This window comes from Aquarana catesbeiana, linkage group LG01 (assembly GCF_042186555.1).
Source record: "Aquarana catesbeiana isolate 2022-GZ linkage group LG01, ASM4218655v1, whole genome shotgun sequence".
Classification (NCBI taxonomy): Eukaryota; Metazoa; Chordata; class Amphibia; order Anura; family Ranidae; genus Aquarana; species Aquarana catesbeiana.
Window position 1 is genome coordinate 385,592,974 of NC_133324.1, and position 17,988 is coordinate 385,610,961.

Consider the following 17,988-nt stretch of genomic DNA (forward strand, 5'->3'; position numbering starts at 1 on the left):
AATATTTAAATGTCAGCAGTCTTCAAAAAAAGGTCTACATTTCGAAGAACATTCATTACCAAATTAATGTTATTTTTTATTTTTATTTTTTAAGAAAAAAAACAAATCCTTGTGATTTTAAAGGAAAACCCAACAGCAATATTCATTGCTCCTCCATGCAAATGACTATTTTACATATACTGTACATACACAGCACTTTTTTTTTTCCCACAGAGGATTAACCACATCACACAAGCTTTTGCCTTGAAGGAGTTTATGATCGTCTACTACAGAGACGCAAGCACACCCTCTAAGGCCAAACTAGAGCAAAAATATGTAAACATAAGTAAGCCAATAAAGATTGTCCATATTAGCAAACAACAAAAAAGGAATTTCCCCTATTGCTGCATAACTTTTAAATATGGCTGAATTATGGATTTGAGAACCAATAGTATAATTCATCATGCCAGGTTCCTGGAGTCATGGGCAAAAATATTGGCACCCCTGCATTTCTGTCAGATAGTGCACCACTTTGCCCAGAAATTTGTTGCAATGACCAATGTTTAGGCATTCTCATGTTTATTTCTTTTGTTTGTATTGGTATGAAACAAAAAAGTGGAGCAACAAAAAGCCAAATCTGACACATTCCACGCAAAACTCCAAAAATGGACTGGACAAAATTATTGGCACCCTCAATTTAACCACTTCCCGCCGGCCGGGCACTGGTTCCGTTATCCTGACTGGACGTCATATGCTGTCTTTCAGGTTAACAGCTGGCACACGCCCATGGGAGCGTGCAGCACGGCGATCGGTGGTGCGGCGTGTCAGTCTGACACACCGCAACACCAATCTCTGACAGACGCGAGTGACTAATTATCAGCGCCCCCCCCCCCCCTCCCTGCGGATGACCACCCAGGATCACCAGGGAATGCCACCACTGATGATCACCAGGTATGCCAATCTTTGCCAAAATCAATACCAATTAGTGCCTACAAAATGGTGTCAGTCAGTGCCCATCACTAATGCCTGCCAGTGCCTCCTTATTAGTGATGCCCATCAGTGCCATCTATCAGTGCCCATGAGTTCCACCTATCAGTGCCACCCATAAGTGCCCATCAGTGCAGCCCTTCAGTGCTGCATACCAGTGCCACCTATCCGTGGCACCGGCTGCTATCCTGAAAGACGTCATATGACGTCCAGTCAGGATAACCCAACCACCGCCCATAATTCTGCTATAGGCCGGGCGGGAAGTGGTTAAATTGAGGGTGCCAATTTTGTCCAGTCCATTTTTGGACTGATGGACACTATCAGTGCCCATCAGTTCTGCAAATTAGTGCTCAGTGTCGCCTCATCAGTGCCCATTAGTGAAGGAGAAAAAAAACGTACTTATTTGCAAAATTTTATAACAGAAACAAAGAAACTTTTTTTTTTTTTTTTCAAAATTTTCAAAATGAAAAAAATACAGAAAATTTTGAAAAAAAAACAAAACAAAAAAAAGTTTCATAGTTTGTTATAAAATTTTGAAAACAGGTAATTTTTCTTCTTTATTGATGAGGTAGCACTGATGAGGCGGCGGCGGCAGCAGCTCTCCGACAGAAGCCGGTGATCAGCAACGCGAGTTAAAAAAAAAGTTGATTACTGATCTTCTGTTTACATCATGTGATCAGCTGTCATTGGATCACGTGGTATAGGGCCAGGCTGCTGAACAAAGAGCACGCAGGAGGCACGATCTCATGAGGAGGTACATGGACGCCCTCCCGGCGATTAAGGCCTGCGCTCTAGTCGTCTTTCGGCTGTAGCGTGGGCGGGAGGGGGTTAATATTTGGTAGCACACCCCTTGGAAAAAAAATACCAAATCAATCGCTTCCTGTAACCATCACTGAGTTTTTTACACCTCTCTACTGGAATTTGGGACCACTCTTTCACCAACTGCTCCAAGTCTCTCAGATTGGAGGGGTTCCTTTTCCCAACTGCTGTTTTGAGATCTCACCACTGGTGCTCTATGGGAGTTAGATCTGACAGTCTATCATTTCCTCTTCCTTAAGCTGGCTATAGACTGAGTAAAATTTCTTTCCTGCAACCACAGGCACAGACAGCGTTGACAGGGAAATCCCTCCGGGGAGCTATTGTATTCTCCCGGCAGGGAAAGTCGCCCCAATCAGGAAAACGCAGTGATTATTGCTAGTAGCTATACCAGCCACTAGCGATAATCGCATGTAAAATCCGTCACGCTGGTTGTACCCAAGCTGATTAAAATCGATCAACTTGGGAACATTCAGCCTGCCCATACATGGTTCGAACATGGCCGGATCCTGCTAGACTGGCTGAGATTTGAACCATCTATGGCCGGCCTTAGGCACCATTCACACCTGAGCAATTTACTGGCGTTTTTCAGGTGCTTTAAGCGTTTTTCAGCTTTTTACAGGTGCTTTTGAAGCATTTTAGAAGCGTATTACAAGCGTTTAACAGCTTTAGGCATTTTTATTTAGCCAATAGAAAGCACTAGGGGAGGAGAGGAAGAGGAAAACAGGGGTGGAGGGCTGCTGTTTGAACTGAAAAGGATGAGCAACAAAAACGCTCGGAAAACTCAAGTCAAGGTATTTCTATTGAAGTCTATGGGGTCAAAAACAATTGTAATCTGCCAAAAAGAAGCTCATGTACTTTTCTGAGGGACAGGCGTTTTGCTTCAGGTGATAGAACGCTCATATGTGAACAGGGGTTATTGAAATGAATGGGATTTGGCTTGTTGAGCATTTTAGAGCTACAACCAGAAAATTGTTTAGGTAACGGGGACTTAGGGCCGCTTTCATACAGGCATTGCATTCTTCAATCTTTTATCGGTCTGTTTTCAGAGGAAAAACAGAAAAGTGATTAATTCCTGTGGGCTGATAGTGTGGCGGCCAATCTGGTGCTAACAGACACTGGCTGGAAGGGTCACTAGCTGACACTGATGTCGCTAGTGACAATAATACAGTGATCAGTGATAATACTGTACTAATGACACTTTCTTGGAAGCGATTAACATCTACAGGCAATCAAGGGGGTTAACTGTGCCTAACAAGTGTAATGTGCTTTGATTTTACTCCCTGCTTTCCAAGGAGACCGTTGCTCACTGTACACAGAGTTCTGTGTTTGTAAACACAGAACTCTGTGTGACTGGACACAGATCAGCAGGTTTCAGCCAAAATCATTGGCTGGAATCTGCTGTCAAACTCATGCTGTGTCCAATCACAGCACAGGTCAGCAGGGGGCATGCGCATTTAGATGGTTTGGAACAGATGTAAACTGATGTCTTCCATTTACATTGACTCAATTTAGGTCTGTTTTAAGGTAAGAAACATTTTCTGTCTACACTTTTGTTACCTATGCTTAGTTTCTTCAACAACACACACACAAAAAAAAAAAAAAACCCTGCTGCAAAAGTGTGCATAACTATCAAAAAAGCTTTTAAAAAACACCCACATGTGTACAAGACCTCATCATGACGTGTCTACCTGAGATGTTAATTCACTTAACAAGCTTGGGATTTCTTCTCTGCACATTTTTACTAGGGGTTAAGCTAAAACAATCCGATAATTATCCCTACTGGGATTGTAACCAGAATAGTCAGAAAAAAAATAAGTCCTGAGCCAATTATAGCGATTGTAAATGTTCTTTAAAAAAAAAAAAAAAAAAGGTTTATACTTACCTCCTCCCCAAAACGCCTCTTCTTTGGTCCCTCGCTGGCAGGCCTCACATCTGCTGAGTGCCCCCATTGAAAGCCGCTTTCCCACGTGTGCGGGCTCGCTCTCAAGCCTCGTTGTCTGCATCTATTGACACTGCCAGCGGGACTCGGCCCCTCACGCTCGTTACTGGTTTCAGCAGCAAAGCCAATGAGACCAGAAAGTGAGGGGAGAGAAGAGCTGCAGACTTGCACAGTGCTTGATCAAATGAGGGCTCAGGTTAAAAAATAAAAAGTGGGCGGTTAATACTACTACTTTTGCAGAAAAGGTAAAAATGTTTAGGCTTTATAGCTACTTTAATACTATTACTATACGGCCTGTGTATATGTCGGTCTGCCAGCTTCTATCTGATGTGCATGCTGGAAAACCAGCAGCCGATCGACTCCCAATCAACGCTCTCAGCCAATGACAGAGAGTGCTGATCAGAGTGTTCTGGCGAGAGGAGGGGGGTGTCCCCCTGTCAGAAGACTAAAGCTCAGCAAGGGAGATCAATGAACTAACCTTGCATGGTTAGTACATCGGCTCAGACCCGAGCTGACAGGTTTTTTTTCGCCCAACGTGCGTGTACCCGGCTTAAGCTGGGTATAGTGGAATTTCATTCAACATTTTTCATTGTAAGAATATTTGTTATTTTTTTCTATTAATTTGTGGAGTCAAATTGACATTCATAATTCGAAGGAGCAGGATGAAAAATTTATTTTGAATGAATACTTTTCTAAACCTTGTATTTCCTTTTTGTTCTGGAAATAATAATCATTCCAAAAATCTAACAAAGTTTGGAATGTCAATCGTTAAGCCATTGTACGATTTTTCGTAAGAATTTTTGTTTGAAAATATACTAGTGTATACCCTACTTTAGGCTTACAGTGCTCAGTTAAATACTTTACTAAAACATATTTTGTTCAAAATAACACTACAGATAAAATCGCTAAGGGTGAAAAAACACACACATTTAATGTTCCACTAGATGTAGTGATACAATACGCATTTAATGCATTAAATAAATTACCAAGGGAATTACTAGCAAGTCAGTGTTTCGTGTCTTAGTTGTCCCCATGGACACCTGAATTACAGTAATTAGTTATAATAAGACCCCTTTCACACTGTTAAGGATAGCGCCTGCAAAGCGCCCTGAAACAGCGGCTCCATTTACTCAAGTCTGAAAGCCCGAGGGCTTTCAGACTTGAGCGGTGCGCTGTCAGAAAAAGTCCTGCCAGCAGCTTCTTTGGAGCGCATTAGGAGCGGTGAACTCACCGCTCCTGAAGCGCCCCTGCCCATTGAAATCAATGGGCAGCGCCGCCAAAGCGGTTAAAAGCGCCCCCGCTAGCGGCCGAATAGCGCCGCTAAAAATAGCTGTGTTTTACCGCCGACGCCCGGGGCGGCTCAGTGTGAAAGGGCTCTAAGGAAAGCATATCCAACAATAAATGAAAAGGATGGCATGAAAAGGCACTGCAGAAAGCAATCCGTCATTTTTAGGCCCTTTTTACACAGGGCACAGATTACACATTGATCAGCAGCCAATCCATGTCCATGCAGTTTATGCAGCGTGGACCCGAACAGACCCTACTCTGCTCTATGGGCAGCCACGTGTAAACAGACTCGGCTGAACCTCTGATCAGGTCAACCAAAACAGAAAAAAAAGGATGCAGTCCTCTTCCCTTTTTAAATTTTTCAGTAGACCTGATCAGACCCAAAGGTAGACGGATGTAAAACAAACACCCGCCAGTCTATAGGGATGCATGGACCTTCCGATCAGGTCCACCTGAAGAACGGACAATGACAATGCCGGTGCCGCAGAGAGGAGGGGGAGACGAGCGGGTAAGTGTCCGATTATTAAAAGTCAGCAGCTGCAGTATTTGTAGCTGCTTACTTTTTTTTTCCTTTTTAATGGGAACTCAGCTTTAATAAAAGTAGTACAAATTTTTCAAAAATAGCCATCAAGGGGTTAAAACTAAATATTTAAGAATTAGATTTTGTTCCATTCCAATTTAATGGCAAAAAAAAAAGATTTCAATTGCTAAAATGTTTTTTGTTGCACCTATAAAAAAGTTCTTACATGAGATAAACAGAAGCAGCGACAGTGGAAAAAAAAAAAAAAAAAAATCACAAAACAATCTACTCTCTGTATAAAATATGAGTAGTTTCTGGAGACACTCAGCTACTTTTATTATATTTTGTGCTGAAATCCAATTAAAATACAAAATTTTTCCAAGTGGAAAAAAATATATACTGCATAAAACTTGCCAAACTAACTGGCATGAGAAATCATTTTCAGCTGTGGATTAACTGGTCTTGTTAAGTAGTTAACACTACAGGTGCGATTTATCCAAGGGGTGACATAGAAAAATGACACAATATGGTTTATGACCACAATATGGCTGTAACAAAGTACATATTTAGTTTCATTTTTAGTCTTAAGAAAAAAGTATGCATGCATTACAAACATTAAGGCCTCATGTACACGGCTGCTGGTAAACGGATGCTTAGGAGCAGTTGGGCTTTTTTTCAGCTTCCCCTGAACTCTCCTCTATGTTATCTTACCAGTATATGTACACAGGGTCCTTTATAGTCGTTTCTAGGCAGTTGAGTTTAGAAGCATTTTTGGAAAGCATAAAAATGCATTCAGGAAGGATGTTCAGAGGCATTTGAGATGCCAAATGCCTGTAAAAGCAGTAACTTGCATTTAGCCACGTTTTGTTTACAGGCGTTTAAAATTTTTGACCATTTAAAAACAAAAAAAAAAAAAAAGGCTTCTTAAACCCAAACGCGGCATTTAAACGCGGAAAACTGGACATTTTTAAACGTCGGTGTCGGTTACTATCTGTCAAGTTAAATAGTTCAGGAGAGATTGTAAAACGTCCCATGTACATTAAGCCTAACAGTAAAGTGGAAACACACAGTCAGTAAGAATTCTAGCAGATTCCTCAGACATTACCTACTTACTTTTGCAGCATTAGAATTCTAAAATAAATCTATCATACATGGGCTTTCCCTTGCCAGATCATTTGTTTTTAGTTACAAGATAGCTGTGGTCCTGCTTCCCGGTGAAGGTCTTATCTTTCAGCTCTGGCGCGTCCAAGGACAGAAAGAACCAATATGCTTCAAAAGGTATTTCTAGGAAACAAAAGGTTAGTGTTAGGGTTTAGGGGGTTCAGGCTATAGATTAACCACTTGCAGACCACCCCATTGTGAAAATAATGCGGCAGGGTGGGTGCTCCACGCTGGATCATGTACATGTAAGTGATCCAGCGTTTCCGGGTTGGGGGCGTGCTTGCCCAGCAGGAAAATGGGTGAAATGTGCATCGCTTAAACAATCATATAAACCGTGACAAGCAATATGAATAAAATGAATAATGTGCACAAGTGAGTCCAAAGAGTCCAATAATAGGACATATGATGTCTATAAAAAAAGAAAACTTCAACGTGCAATATCCAAAAAAAAAAAAGTCGGTGACGATCCTCAACTTCATATATAAACTATGATAATCCTCAACCACATATATGTGCATATGATATGGTGACAGTCTTTAACTTCAAATGTATGCATAGAATGTGATAACAATTGATAGTAGATTCACCACCAGAGACACCAGAAGCTGCTTACCTGAGGGATTGAACTCAAATAGGTGTACACCTAGTGAGTCAATCAAACTTTGTGGTATAATGTACCAAGGGGATCAGGTTCACAATCCAGGTATGACCTCCAGGTGAATATGGAATGTGAGTGGGGTCAGTAGATCTGGGCAATCAGCCCCACCGTTAAAAGAAGAAGGCAGGCATATAGCATAATTCCATATGGAACATGTTTAATATATAAAAAAGCAAAAGGAAATACACTCACATTTAGCAGTAAAAACAAGCGCTTATAAAAAAAGATGACAGTGGTCACAGCATGTTCTCCCAACGCGTTTCGACTTAGAAGTCATCATCTGTGCTGCCATTCAGTACAGCGCAAGTCAGTCCCAAGCAATGATTTATGGCTGGGACCTGCAGATCAGCTTAGCGAATCGCAGTACAGAGCCTTGTGTTTACTAATGCAGGGCTCTGTGCATGGAGCAGCGATGTGACTGTTTTTTTCTCCCTGCAAAGCAGGAAGAAAAAAAAAAAAACACGTCTTAGTAAAAGTAGAACACATTACACATTGTTAGGCACAGTGTCAGTGCCAGACTGCCTGCATCACTATCACAGTCGCACTAAAGGTTGCTGATTACCGCCATTACTAGTATAAAAACTCAAGCATACAGTATCTTACAAAAGTGAGTACACCCCTCACATTTTTGTAAATATTTTATTATATCTTTTCATGTGACAACACTTTTACACTTTGCTACAATGTAAAGTAGTGAGTGTACAGCTTGTATAACAGTGTAAATTTGCTGTCCCCTCAAAATAACTCAACACACAGCCATTAATGTCTAAACCGCTGGCAACAAAAGTGAGTAAACCCCTAAATGAAAATGTCCAAATTGGGCCCAAAGTGTCAATATTTTGTGTGGCCACCATTATTTTCCAGCACTGCCTTAACCTTCTTGGGCATGGAGTTCACCAAAGCTTCACAGGTTGCCACTGGAGTCCTCTTCCACTCCATGACAGAGCTGGTGGATGTTCTAGTCCTTGCGATTCTCCACCTTCCGTTTGAGGATGCCCCACAGATGCTCAATAGGGTTTAGGTTTGGAGACATGCTCGGCCAGTCCATCACCTTTACCCTCAGCTTCTTTAGCAAGGCAGTGGTCGTCTTGGAGGTGGGCTTGGGGTCATTATGTTGGAATACTGCCCTGTGGCCCAGTCTCCGAAGGGAGGGGATCATGCTATGCTTCAGTATGTCACAGTACATGTTGGCATTCATGGTTCGCTCAATGAACTGTAGCTCCCCATTGTCATCAGCACTCATGCAGCCCCAGACCATGACACTCCCACCACCATGCTTGACTGCAGGCAAGACACACTTGTCTTTGTACTCCTCACCTGGTTGCCGCCACACACGCTTGACACCATCTGAGCCAAATAGGTTTATCTTGGTCTCATCAGACCACAGGGCATGGTTCCAGTAATCCATAACCTTAGTCTGCTTGTCTTCAGTAAACTGTTTGCAGGCTTTCTTTTGCATTATCTTTAGAAGAGGCTTCTTCCTGGGACGACAGCCAGCCATGCAGACCAATTTGATGCAGTGTGCAGCGTATGGTCTGAGCACTGACAGGCTGACCCCCCCCACCCCTTCAACCTCTGCAGCAATGCTGGTAGCACTCATACGTCTATTTCCCAAAGACAACCTCTGGATATGACGCTGAGCACGTGCATTCAACTTCTTTGGTCGACCATGGCAAGGTCTGTTCTGAGTGAAACCTGTCCTGTTAAACCGCTGTATGGTCTTTGCCACTGTGCTGCAGCTCAGTTTCAGGGTCTTGGCAATCTTCTTATAGCCTAGACCATCTTGTAGAGCAACAATTCTTTTTTTCAGATCCTCAGAGTTCTTTGCCATGAAGTGCCATGTTGAACTTCCAGTGACCAGTATGAGAGAGTGAGAGTGAGAGCGATAACACCAAATTTAACACTCCTGCTCCCCATTCACACCTGAGACCTTGTAACACTAACAAGTCACATGACACCAGGGAGGGAAAATGGCTAATTGGTCCCAATTTGGATATTTTCACTTAGGGGTGTACTCACTTTTGTTGCCAGCAGTTTAAACATTAATGGCTGTGTGTTGAGTTATTTTGAGGGGACAGCAAATTTACACTGTTATATAAGTTGTACACTCACTATTTTACATTGTAGCAAAGTGTCATTTCTTCAGTGTTGTCACATGAAAAGATAGAATAAAATATTTACAAAAATGTGAGGGGTGTACTCACTTCCGTGAGATACTGTATTTACCATCATTTGTAGATGCTATAAAACCTTCACGCAAATCAAACATACACTTATTGTTTTGTTTTTTTTTTCAGCAAATGGAAAATACAAAATAACCATCAATCGTCCTTGGTCTGGAGCTCCATGCAAGTTTTCGCCTCATGGGGTGAGGATGATCATGAGAAAAGTGGGGAATCAGCCCAGAACTACACGGGAGGAGCTTTTGAATGATCTCAAGGCAGTTGGGACCACAGTTATCAAACAAACCATTGGTAACACACTACGTCGCCATGGACTGAAATCCTGCAGCTCCCGCAATGTCCCCCTCCTCAAGAAGGCACATGTACAGACCCATCTGAAGTTTGCCAATGAACATCTAAATGATTCAGAAAAGGACTGGGGAAAGTGCTGTGGTCAGATGAGACCAAAATTGAGTTCTTTGACATTAACTCGACTCGCCGTGTGTGGAGGAAGAAAAATGCTGATTATGACCCCAAGAACACCATCCCTACAGTCAGGCACGGAGGGGAAAAAATTATGCTTTGGGCCTGTTTCTCTCCTACAGGTACAGGCAGACTTTGCCGCATTGAGGGGCCAATGGACGGGCCATGTATTGTAAAATCTTGGATGAGAACCTTCTTCTCTCAACCATAACACTGAGCCTAGATGCTGATTACATGCGATGTCCGTGCAATGAGAGTTCAACCATACAGTTGTACACTGTACAACTGCAATCTGTGAACCGATCTGGGGGTGTCATTAACATTGTACTGACACCCGCAGCGGTTCGCAGAGGGCAGTGTGAACTGCCTGCGGGAGAGATGTAATGTGTGAACTGGTGCTGTAATTGTGCTGGTTCCTGCATTGCACAAGTGTGAACCTAGGCTGAAGATGGGTTGTAAATGGGTCTTCCAGCATGACAATGACTCAAAACATACCACCAAGGCAACAAAAGGAGTGGCTTGAGAAGAAGCTGATTAAGGTCATGGAGTGGCCTAGCTATTCTCCAGACCTTAGAAAATTTATGGAGGGATCTGAGACTTTGAGTTGCCAAGAGACAGCCAAAAATCCTTAAGGATTTAGATCTGTAAAGAAGAGTGGCCCAAAATCCCTCACGAGATGTGTGCAAACCTAGTAATCAACTACAAGAAACGTCTTACATCTGTGCTTGTCAACAAGGGTTTCTCCACCAAGTACTAAGTCACGTTTTGCTTGGGGATCAAATACTTATTTTAATCACCGAACTCCAACCGAACTGGGCAAACTTACAAAATCTGCAGGGGATTAAATAATTAAAATTTTCCCACTGTATATATTTTTTTTTTTTATTAACCCAGCATAGTTTTGGCTTCTGTAAAATTAACAATACTGTGGGACATGAGCAATTGCAGAAGGACTCAAGTCATTTCCTATTACAAGATGTGCTGGGTACTGATAAGGATGAACTAGTTTCCTCCCAGCCAGAGAGCACATTTAGGAAATAAAAGTAAAAAAGTGCTACGACAGTCCAAACCAAAATGCCCACTGTAAGGCTCAGTTCACACCTATGCTTTTTTTTATATTTTTTGCAGAAACGCGCTACAGTCCATTTAACATGGTTTGTTACGGGACACGTTCACATCCATGCTTTTTTCAGCCGCTGCATTTTTAGAAAGGGTCAGCGACTTAAATAGCAAAACGGTGCATTTTGGTTTAAAAGACTTCAATGGAGAAGCTGCAGAAAAGCATGTAGTGTGTTTTTGCAGCGATTTGCATTTTTGAATCCACACAACAAATTGGCCAAAAAAAAAAGTGCATAAAAAAAATTCCAACTACAAAACGCATCAAAAATGCATGAAAAGTGCAACAAACCCTTGATAAAAAAAAAAAAAAACGCAAAATGCACTGCAGAAATTGATCAAAAGCAAACTGCATAGGTGTGAACCATGCCTAAGGGCCCACGAAGACCTGAGTTTTATATTGCGAAGCTCCAAAACGCTTATCAAAAGTCCTATCATTTTCAGTCATGTATGAGTGTAGCTTTAAGCTTGTAGCTCGAAAAGTACTTAAGATTTTTTTTTGAGCTACACTCAGTTCAAGTGTAAATGCAGCCTAAAGGTTGTTCCTATTAACTGGTGTCACATATATAGATCGAGTCAACCAAAGTATTTCTTAGCAGTTGGGCTGTGCAGAGGCTATAAGAAGTCACTATCATATACCATGAGATCTCCCCATGACCGGATGGGAAAAACTCCCCTTTGTGTGGAGAAAGGGGAAGAAGCCTTTCAACAGTGCTGTATTTTTAGAGAAAATCCTGGTACTTTCTGCTGATGTGATGCTTAATGCAACAGGATTCATATCTCCCTCATCAATGAGAGCTCTAGCCACAAGCATGCACACAAGCCAAATGTCGGCCGATTTATATTGAACGGGCCAATGTTGCCCGACATTTGGCCCGTGTGTACTAGACTTAAGTCAGGGCACCCCAAACTAATGATCAAATGGCTATTCTCATTTATGAGAAACCTGAAACCAGAGAGCTGAACCCACTGCAGGGTTTTTTTTAATACTGCTTATAAAATTCTCCTGCTACATTCCCCATAATGTGAATGTAAAAACCTAACCTGATACAATGTTCACTTCTTGACCACCACTAACTGGTGAAACCACCTTTAGATTAAGCTCACTTTACAAATGCTAAATGTATGCAACATCTATAGCGGTTTCTCACAGAATTTTAGGCCCTGTCCACAGCACTGCTGAATTATTGTGCACTGTGTTAAGGAAGCCCAAAAACTTAATTTTTAGGCTGCCCAACACACCAAAAAAGGTGCCATGTACTATTTTTTGCAAAGCAGCACACTAAAACACACCGTCATTTGTTACAATGCGTTGGGGTCCAATGAAATACACACTGGTCAACCAGTGCATTGAAATGCCATCCAGAATAACGGTGCAGCATGACGATTGTGTGAGCGGGGTCTCCTGAACATGCTAGATGTCCATCCACTAAGTTGACCATCTAAGCTTCAAAACATGTTTACTCACTGATCTAGAACAAGTAGATCAAGTCAGATGGCCTTGATTGCAAAAATTATATATAATTATAAATATACAAATGACAGCGCTCACAATATTGTAAACATCACAACAAATAAAAAAAAAAAAAAAAAAGTGAGAAAAAAAATCCATATAAAATTGTGCAAATATGCTCCAATCAATAAAGTGCAGTTGTGCTTCAAACTTCAAGGTGCGTCACACACCCCCTCCTGTGTCCCCACTCACCAAAAGGATTAGGCTTAAACGTTGGCCATGAATGGCAATTCATAGAAGGTTCCAATGAAGATCTCTACCAATTGTGATGGTCCTAGGTAGATATTGGCACCAAAAATGAAGGAAGGACTAATAGTGAAGTACAGTTTGGCAGGATTTTATTGGGCAAACGTGGTAAGGTACTTACAGACTAGAAAGATTGGTATCGGAAGAGCAAATAAAAAAAATAAATATATATATATATATATATATATATATATATATATATATATATATATATATATATATATATATATATATATATATGCAGCCTCTGTTTCCATCACGAAAGGTATACTTTAAGAACAGCTTCTGCTGTAAGAATGCGTTTTTTTTACGTTATCTGTAACTCATCACAAGAAGTTTGTCATGCTTCCTTGAATATGAAAGAGAAGTCTGTTTATTTATGGATTATCCGATCTAATCTCTCCTCTCAAAAGCAACTTCCCCACAATGACCTCAAACAGAAAAAAAAAAAAAAAAAAAAAAAGAAGAAGGAGAGAAAAAAAAGGTGGGCACAAAATGCAGTTTTAGGCTGAGTTCACACTGATGTGAATTTCCCCGCATCCAATTCGCATGACAGGAGACTGTGACTGGCTCTCAATGAAGCTGGTTCACCCATCTCCAGGGGGGCCGCAGAGAGAATTGCACAAGAGTCCTGTGCGTCTCTGTCTCCGTTTCAGGCAAAAATTCAGCCAGATTTGTCCTTGAAAACGGAGAACAGGGATGCACCAGGCCCCTGCTGTTAGCCACGTCTGCACATAGTGTGAACCCAGACTTAGTCTGGGTTCACACTGCTACGAATCTTGAGCGGTTTAGATGTGGTTAGGGAGCCTAAGATTTGCATGTCACTTGAATAGAATGGATATGTGTTTGGTTCACATATCAGCATTGCAAACTTGATGCGGGGGGGGGAACGACTCCTGTGCTTTTTTTGGTGCGGGTGTAATGCGAACTTCTATACCGCAATGCAAATTTGTTCATACCTCCAAACCACAAATCACACTGTAAATTCGTGCCTCACCCCAGAAAAAAAACCCACATGAAATTTGCACCACATCGCAGCAGTGTGAACACAGGGTCGAAGCGGATGTAAACCCTCACATATACCCAGTGAAGTGGACAGCCTTAGATGATACACAGCGATGAAACAAATCTCCCTACATATGTATATTTGCTCTCTTCAGCTTTATATACTGTTCAGAAAGTGCAGATTTTCTCTTCCTATTCAGCACTGCAGCGAAGCCTGGGCATACAGCCAAGACAGGCGATTGGAGGAAAGGCACACACCCCCTCTCCTCATAGGTAGACTTTCAGAACTGTTCGTTGAATAGTTCAGCACGTTGATAATCTATTTATAGCATCCTCCCCAACACAAAATTCTGGCTGGCTTTATCACGTGATGGAGAACTTGTCAGAAGTCATCAGGCAGAAGAATGGAGCAGGACATAGTCCTTTGAAGAGAGATAAAACACTTCAGATATATGTGCCCAGTTCAAATTTTATGAATCGGGATTACATTCACTTTAAAGCGGTTGTATACATACCCCGGTGTATCGTGTCGAAACAGAGGACTTCCGCGCGCATGCACGGGAGCGACATGATCACGGCTCCGGCCATTCACAGCGTCGGAGCCGCAAACCCAGAAGAAAAGCTGAGGGGAAAATGTCAGCTCCCTCGGCGGTGACCGGGATGCGATGTCGACGCTTCGTTCTAAGGCAAGTATTTCATAATGAGCTAGTATGTGGTGCATACTAGCTCATTATGCCTTTGCCTTAAAGGTTTTTTTTTGTTTTTTTTTTCTCGTTTGCGGGTATACAACCGCTTTAAGGAGAATCTGTCCTGAAACTCAGCTACTGAGCTTTGGAAAAATGACATCTTCAAGCACTCTACTGCAGCACCCATATTTGTAAATCCTGACCCTAGCTCCTTTAAGTTGGCCTGTGAGGCTACCAGATAGCTGATGGGGCAATATAGTGTGGCAGGCAGGGGTGGGAGAGCTAGTTCTTGGCATCTTTTGGAAATGACAATTTAGGTTTTGGAGCTCCTGGGAGCTTCAGATTCCAACTTTTTAATTCATACAGACAGTATCTTATTGGAAGAACATTTCTCCCAATTTCCTGCATGATCCATGATTAAATCATATTGTCAGGGAAAGTTAAATATTTAATAGGCTACTTGGCAAATGTTTACCTTATTATCTTATCTTGTGTACTCCATTTAATAAGCAGAAGTCTCCTCTTCTCATGCTTCAGTGCTTTCATTGTTTAATTTCCTGTTCAGGGGACCAAACACTTGTGGCTGCTCTATTTAAAACAGAGTGGTTACTTTTGTGACTGCTTGGAAGTAATTACATCAGTCAACGTTGTTCTGCTATGCCCTGCAGGATACTAGGCATGACAGAGGAATTTCCCAATTTGTGCAACATGCCCCTCTCTGCCAAGCCTACCTCTATACCAGGATATGTGCTTGTAATGTGTCAGCACTGTCAGAATGCAGGCACAAAACAAAAAAGGAGCTGAGGTTTGTCACTTATTCGGCCCCATTCACACCTGAGCGTAGCCTTTTCAGGCAGAAAGTCGGCCGATTTTGTACAGGTCAAAGGGTCCCCAATGTAAAAAGCAGAAAAACGCCCAAATCTGCCTAAAAAAAAAAAAAAGTTCCAGAACTTGTTTGAGCTTCAGGCGTTTATGGAGCTTCAGGCTTCAGGCGTTTATGGAGCTTCAGGCTTCAGGCGTTTATGGAGCTTCAGGCTTCAGGCGTTTATGGAGCTTCAGGCTTCTATGGAGCTTCAGGCTTCAGGCGTTTGAGTGGCGATGTGAACCATCTTCATAGAGAATAACTGATTTTTTTTCCCCTCCAGCGTTTTGTAGCTTCAGGTTTCAAGCTACAAAACTCTCAGGTGTGAATGGGGCCTTACAGTACTATGAGCAGCGACAGAGGAGCTGAGAACTCCTGCCACTGCTGATGCCTAGTAGACCTCAGCACTTCTGTATACTGAGCAAATCAGCATTGGAAGTAATAGGAGTTCTCAACGCCACGGTCAATGGCTGCACTACTACCTCTCCCTCTGTGCCTACCCGAGCCAGTTTCCATTCAGGATGTTTACCAGTGCTGTAAGGTACAGGCACAACAAAGGAGGACGTCTCAGGTTTACATGGGCCAAACGCTTTCTCTGGTAAGGCCACATTCACACCTGAGCGTCGCTTTTTAGCGTTTTGTCGCGTGTATTTGCGCATTTCCATGCAGCGTTTGAGCCTTGGCGGTTTTTTTATTAGCCAATAGGAAAAATGATTATCTGTTTCATCATTTGTTGCTATGTTTTTAGATTTTGTCATCCGCTTCCTGCTCCAAAAACGCCCAAATCTGTCCGATTCGAGCCGTAGGGCTTCAGGCGACGGAGTGGAGATGTTAACCATCTCCATAGAGAATTATGGACTTTTTTCCCCCCAAGGGTTTTGTAGCTTCAGGCTTCAAGCTACAAAACGCTCAGGTGTGAATGGGGCCTTAAAGTGCTACTGCTAAGATGAGGGTTGTGGCTGTGTACAATCATTACTAGTAGAGATAAGTATCAACTCTCTGCCTCTACCTCTCCTCACCCCAGCCTGCCCCAGCTCTCAGATGTGTACACATATCAGTGCTGCAGACTAGCATGCCTGGGGTAAATGACAAGGGAGTTCTCAACCCCCCTGTCAACACCCACACACCCCCTTGCCTTCAACTCACAAGGGCTCTTGTGAGTTATAGAATTGCAAAGCACTCGTAACTGGACTAGAAGTGACACTGGGAGTTCATTCTCTCAGTGGCTGTTGCAATCTGTAGTTTATAAACCCTGTGATCATGTCACAGTGCGCAAAGAGCATGAAAATCACCTTAATTGAAAACAAAAAAACTGGTTAAAAAAAAAAAAAAGAAAGAATTTAGAGCCCACAGGGGAAGGTTTGTCTGCCATTTAGCTTTAAGGGGAAAAAAACTGCATGGATTATACATGCCAGAAGCATTGTGGATGGCATTTCATGTTAATAAAACCTAATTCTAGGCACACTTTTTTTTTTTAACTGCTATGCCAGAGCTGTAATTTATTCATTTACCCTCGAAGAGACACTCTAAGGCCTCATGTACACTGCTGCTGGTAAACGGACATTCAGAAGCAGTTGGATGTTTTTTTCAACTGCCCCTGAACTCATCCAATGTTATCTTATGTGTACATGTACACAGGTTTGTTTAATGTCGTTTTTAGGCAGTTGCGTTTAGAGGCTTTTCTTTTAAGGCAAAAAAATTAGTTCAGACGCCAACGTTTCTGACGCCAAACGCAGCAACTCACGTTTAGCCGCGTTTCGTTTATAGGCATTTTTTAATTTTTGACTATTTTGAAAAAAAAAACATTTTTTTTTTTCAAACGCTTCTAAATGCAAACGCTGCTAAACGGACGTTTTAAATGTGGGCTACTATCTGTCAAATCGTTCAGGAGAGGTTGTAAAAACGTCCCGTGTACACTAAGCCTTAGGCCAGTAGCATCTGTGTGCTTCTGGGATACAGGTGTCATTCAAGTGTGGTGGGAGTTACTGGAAGGGGCTGCATTTCAATGTAGACTTCTCCATTTATTGCCTGCTGGTAAGGCCACCACAGCCATGGGCCACAGGGGTGTTAGTAGCCGAAGGGCAGGCAAAACACTTTTTCTGTGGGGTTAACATAGGGAAAAGAGAAAACAAAAAAGGCTGAAATGCAACATTGAGCACATTTACAAAAAATGGTAGGGCAAGGTTGGGTTTGAAGGACATCAGAATGTCTACTGTGGTCAACAAGACAGATTTTTTTCCAGTAAACTTGCAATTTAAAGTGTTACTAAAACCCACAACAGTAAAATCAGTCTGGATATGCAGCAAAGAATTCTGGTTTTACTCACTTTGGAACCTAATGGGTTAATCCTCCACATTGTGTAAAAAGACTGTTTAATCCTGTCTTCTCTGATCCTCCCCTTCTTTTACTGTCTCCAATTCATCTGCTCACAGAACAGAGCCTTAGCACTCTACACATGCTCAGTTTGGTGAGTATTGCTAGTGGGGTTTTTTTGGAGGGGGGAGGGTGCATGTGATCAGCAAAGGGCCAATCAGCACTGTCCAGACAGAAAGTCAGGGGTCATGC

General features: G+C 42.2%; 1 protein-coding gene across 2 annotated transcripts in view; it reads right to left on the minus strand.

Annotated features, from left to right (window-relative positions):
• Positions 1-17,988, minus strand: part of GCNT1 (glucosaminyl (N-acetyl) transferase 1) — a 60,188-nt gene that overhangs the window by 11,136 nt on the left and 31,064 nt on the right. The gene's annotated exons all lie outside the window — the stretch shown is intronic.